The sequence below is a fragment of the Chelmon rostratus genome, chromosome 8 (genome assembly GCF_017976325.1).
Source record: "Chelmon rostratus isolate fCheRos1 chromosome 8, fCheRos1.pri, whole genome shotgun sequence".
Taxonomy (NCBI): domain Eukaryota; kingdom Metazoa; phylum Chordata; class Actinopteri; order Chaetodontiformes; family Chaetodontidae; genus Chelmon; species Chelmon rostratus.
In genome coordinates this window covers 29,254,270-29,260,349 of record NC_055665.1, presented here as the reverse complement: position 1 = coordinate 29,260,349, position 6,080 = coordinate 29,254,270, and positions in this window count along the sequence as shown.

Genomic DNA, 6,080 nt, shown 5'->3' with positions numbered 1-6,080 from the left:
ACACAATCAGCTCCATCTGAGAGTCATGGTGACTTGGATGGCAGTGAATCACATTTTTTTTTGGGACAGTTTCTTTATTGGAGAGAAATTTCACTGAAAACAGTCCACAATGAGGTGTGTGGAATATCTAGAGCAGCATGAATATTGTTTCTAGAAAAATGGGTTGCTTGAGAGATTTTCAGGTAGACTGTGATTTACATTGCACTTTAGCCTTTAGATTAAGATTACACAATTTAAATATGTTTTTACCTGTCTACCTTTTGTTTTATTTTGTTTGTTCTTGTTTTGTTTTGTCAATTTGGAAGAACTTTATAAAAGTTAATTCATGAAAATCACATAAAATCTCACAGCATGTTGCCATAAAAATTACAACTGGTCAGGAACACAACTGATATGCATTTATCCTTATCATGCTCTATGGAGAGTGTGGTTCTTGAAACAGTGTTTACTGTAATGATGGGAATGAACCTGTAATGGTACTGGTAACGGTGTACCAGCATTCCTTGGTGAAGAGGGAGCTTTCGATTTACCTGTTTATCTATATTCCAACTGGCACTGGTGGTTGTGACCTTTAGGTAATGATCAAATGAATGAAATCTTGCAAACATCTCAATTTTGGACTCTTATCAAGTTACTCATGGAATAACATTAATTTGTGACAGCTGATACGATCTGGGGTTGTGACATTTGTCATTTTCGCCAGTGGAAGTGACACTCAGTGCAGGCTAAAAATGACAACCTGCTACCTGAATGTTATGTATACTGGTATTTGCTAATGTGGAACAGAGATTTAGAGTCAGAGTTTGGAGAATCTGTGTATTTTCAATGTCAATTGTCAATCCGGGTGTCAGAACTCAGGACACAGCTGGATGTGGTAAAGGAGAGCAGCACTGTAACACCAGCAGAACTCAGTAAAGACAGGATCAGAATTTAATTAGCTTTAGTCAGTGCAGATCCTTTAAAATATACTTCAACTGGCTTGAGACATCTCTACTGTTTATCTAGTATCAGTAAAGTGAATACTTTAATGAACAAGAATATCCTGTCCTATCCTGAATCTGTTCTTCAGGCTCATGGTAGAACAATACCTAGCTTACAAGTTTCAAGATTCAAAGATTTATTTGTGCCATACTTATATTTTCATATATGTGCAGTGTAATGTGAGGGTGCCATAATCTAGAGCACTGATTATCAACTATGTTGACAATGTTATCTATGTTGTCAACTATCTTCCCCTCTGGCCTGCAGAATACAAATAAATTTAGAAAATGGTTGTATAAATGATATTCACCACTGGAAGAATTTGACCTGAGTCGGCTAACTTGCCAACCCCTGGCAACAAGCCAAAAAGCCTGTAATTCGTTCAATTAGTTCACCCATCCTACATAATCTCAACAGCAGCTCACTGACTGGACTATGGGAGGTAACTCTAGAGTTAGGGTATTTACTGAATTTCAACAAGGGTAAGGCTTCATGCACTGGTCTCATTGTGGTTTCCAACTAATAAGGCCCAGAACTACAGGCATCTAGCTGAAAAACAATTATTCAGGTGGAATAATAAAATCCTTCTGCTTGTTAAAACATCTAATACTCCATTCCAGTAGAACTTATAGTGATTCCTATTGTGTAGGTTAAAACTTCAGGGTGTTACATTTCAAAATAGAGTAAAATCATGCATATGCTCCAAGTAGTTCAAGAACAGCTTTCAATTTACTTTAAGTATTTCTTGGATAGGGCCAGATTAGCAGCCCTTATCCCAGGCAATGGCGTCTGCTTTCCACCGTAGGATCCTGAAAGAGGCTGTTCTCAGACACTCTGGGTGTCCTTTGTCTCCTACTGTATCAGCAGGGAATCCTTCTTTTGGGTCTGATGCTGCTGCCTCGCCACAACACTCACCTCATCCTCAGTCTGCAACTTCAACACACAGTGCAGATGCAGACTTTGCAGTCTCCTGCCATAAAAGAACTACTTTAAAAGCTTTAATGTTATCTTGGACATTAAGCATTCTTTCTCTAGTCATATAAGCAATGCCCAGATTGCCTTTTTCCATCTGTGATTATGCAGTGCTCTATGTTCATAGAAGTCTTAGTCAATGCTTTAGTCACATCTTACATTGCCTACTGCAATGTGATACTGGCAAGCATGCCCAGCAAACTTATTCATCAACTTCAACTAATACAGAACTCTGCAGCACTGATTGTTATGCATTCAAAGTCCACTGAACATGTCACGCCCCTGCTAATTCAACTACACAGGCTCCCAGTGTCAAAGAGGATTAACTTCAAAATCGTATTATTAACATTTGAAGCTCTCCATAACCTATGCCCTGCTTATCTCACAGATCTCCTTCAGATTTACACTCCCCCTTGCTCCCTGCAGCCTGCATCAGCAGGTTTGCTGGAACTACCAGCCATTAAACTCAGCACAATGGCTGCTACAGCCTTCTCTTACAGTGCACCCAAACTTTAGAGCTCCCTTCTCCCTCCACATATAAGACTCCATTACAGAATTCAAAACTGTTTTTAAAGTCCATCTGTTTCAATTGACTGACTTTAATTGCATCAACTGCATTCTATTTTTTACTGCAATATTGTTTTCTAATTTATTTGCTGCGTCAAGCTCTATTGCTTGTTCTGTTTCATGTAAAATTATTGTTATTACTAAAATACTGCACTTGACCCAAAATCTGTTCTTCTTGATAGGATTGATAGGAATCACAGTGCACATGTGACACTGCCAAAGTAGATAGAACAGTAGTAGAATACGAGATTTTGAAAAAATATCTTCCATCCTTACACATCTTTTCAGACAGAAACCATTCAAAATAATAGCATCTATCATCATCTATCTAGTCTTCTTAATAAGATGGAATGATCCACAGAGTCAAACTCATTTCCTAGATCAATATTGTTGCACAATATTGTTCAGCTTCCAGTGCAGATGTTATGTAATTTAAAAGATAGATAGATAGATAGATCTATTAAGACATGTTTTGCACCATCTTTTGCTGCAACTTTTACTGCACTGCCAAATCAGAAGAAAATCATGGACAGTAATGATTTTTTATTTGTAATTTCTTTATATGGGCATGCTGGTCAATAACCATGATCTGTATTGTCTTATGTTCAGTTCTGCACTGATGCTGTCCTCCCTGTTAAGACCATCACTGTGAAAGGAATTAAGCAGGCCAAGCTCTGGTACAAAGACAACATTGAAGATCACTTCAATAACAACAACTCCCAGAACATGTGGAGAGGCATCAGAACCATGATGGACTACAAGCAACACTCAGCTCGCCAGCCACGACCCCACCCTGCCTGACACCTTAAACAGCTTCTTTGCCAGCTTCGACACACCAGGCAGCAGAGAAGATAAACACCTACCCAGGCTGGAGGAGCAGCACCAGCCCCTCGTCCTGCAGCAGCACCAGGTGACATCCACCCTGAGGAGGATCAACACCCGCAGAGCTACAGGACCAGATAAGGTGTCAGGCAAGACTTTGAGGACATGCACTGACCAGCTAGCAGGAGTGTTCCTGGACATTTTCAACCTGTCCCTGCAGCTGTCTATGGTTCCTGAGTGCCTCAAGGCCTCTGCCTTCATACCTTCTGGATCTCTCTGATCCAGTGGCACAGTGATGCTCACCAACAGGCCTCAGGTGGTGAGAATAGGGAACATAACATCATCCCCTCTGGTCCTCAGCACGGGCACGTCACAGGGTTGTGTGCTCAGCCCAGCCCTCTTCACCCTGCTGCCATACACCCCACCAACACAGTTGTGAAGTTTGTGGACGACACTACAGTAGTAGGTCTCACCTCAGATAACAATGAGAGTACACTCTCACTACAGAGAGTAGATACGCCAGCTCACCCAGTGGTGTTCAGCCAACAACCTGGTGCTGAACACAGGGAAGACCAAGGAGGTCATCCTGGACTTTAGGAGGTCCAGAAAGACGGATCAAGCCCCCCTCCTCATGGACAGAGAAGTGGTGGAGCGTGTGGACAACATCATGTTCCTGGGCCTCCACATCACATCTAATCTCTCCTGGTCCATGAACACCTCCTGCCTGGTGAAGAAGGCACAACAAAGGCTCTTCTTCCTCAGGAAACTGAAACTGGACTCTCCTCTCGGTTGCTCGTCAACTTCTTCAGGGCCACAATTGAAAGTATCCTCTTAGTATGACAGTGTGGTATGGCAGCTGCATGGCACAGGAGAGGAAACAACTGGCACGGGTGGTTAAAACTGCATAGGGCATCGTTGGCTGCCCCCTTCCTGACCTAGACTCTATATATACAGATAGGCAGATAGGCCACAGACTGTTTGTACCGCTTCCATCAGTAAAGCAGTACAGGAACATCCACACCACTACCAACAGACTGAGGGACAGCTTCTTCCCCAGAGCTGTCAGAGCTATTACCCCCTGCAGCCCCTCACCAGAGTGAGAGACTGTGAGAACCACTGCACACTGCACTTTGTCCCCCTTCACCTCCACCTCCACCTGCACCTTCTGTGTACTTAACATTTAAGTACACACACGCTTACCTAAACTGTCAGCTGCATTCAGTATATACATTTTTGTATATTTCAGCTGTTGTTGGTAATTTTATTGTTTTAGTATATTTTTATTTCTGGTATATTTTTATTGCATTTACGCATATTTTTACAGCATCTTAGTTTATTTTGTTCTGTTTACCTTTATCTTTATTTTATTTTATTATCTTTCTTATCTTTCTTATTATCTTTTTTCTAACACAGGGTTTGCAATGCAAATTTCAATGACGTGTCATGCTCAATGACAATAAAGGCAATCTTGAATCTTGTATCTTGAACCACTGTAAAACTTTTTTTAAACCAATTATATTAATCATTCAGTAATATGCAGTAGTAGGAATCAGGTTAAGCCTGTCCCAGATCACCTCAGCCAGGTACTGTAAAAAGGCTATTAATTATTAAAATTTTGAATCCGTCCAGGTAATTTGATAGAATGACCTTAATGAAGGCAAACAACAGAACAGTGATCACCAATGTCATTAAAAAACACACCAGAATAGTACAAGTGTGGTGAGTTAGTAAAAATCACAGCAGTGAGTGTAGCCTGATCACTAACCTTGGCTTGATTCAGAATCAGAATCAGAATGGGATTCATGCGTGCACAGTCATACAAGGAATTTGGCTCCAGTTTAAACATTGTACTTAATTTACTTGCACCAAAACAAAAAAGACAACAAAAAACAACAAAAGCCTGACCAATAAGTAAAGTAGCACATAAATATAAAATAAACAACAAACAATACATACAAAGAATGAAAAGGCACTCAACAATATATACAATGAAATTTACAGTGTGCAGGGATTTATGTTGACAGTGAGGAATGAATGTACATGTTAAAAATGTGCAATATTGAATGATAAATGGCCAGTCAGCAGCTGTTTTGGCATCAGAGGGTTTTTGACACTGACTAGCTAACTGTTCATCAGAGTGACAGCTTTTGGGAAAAAAGTGTTTTTTTGTCTGGTTATTTCGTTTTTCAGTGGTCTATGAGGGGTCTGCAGTGTTCCTGCCTGTTTCCTCATTATGGAGGTGTGTCCTAAAAGGAGGGCAGGTTGGCACCAATGACTTTCACAGCAGTCCGTATAGCCCATTGCAGCCTGTTCTTGCCCTGTTAGCGGCAGACCCAAACCAGACAACGATGGAAGTGAATTGAACAGACTGAATTATTCCACTCCAGAACTGGATCGGCAGCTGTTGAGAAAGGTTGAACTTCCAAGTATTCTGTTGTGCCTTCTTGATGATGGGGCTATGTTTGAAGTCCACCTTAGGTCATGGGAGATAATGGACACCAGAAACCTGAAGTTTTCTACAGTGGAGACAATGTTTTGAGGGTCGTTTTGAGGCTTCTTCTGAATTCCACTGTCATCTCCACAGTCTTGAGCTGGTCAGCTCCAGGTTGCTCTGACTGTACCAGAGGACCAGCTGTTCCACCTTGGACTCAATTCGTGTTAAAGTGACCGTAAAAGGCCAGGACAAATAAACAATAAAACGGTAACAACACCAGCACAAATATTATTTGCAACACAGC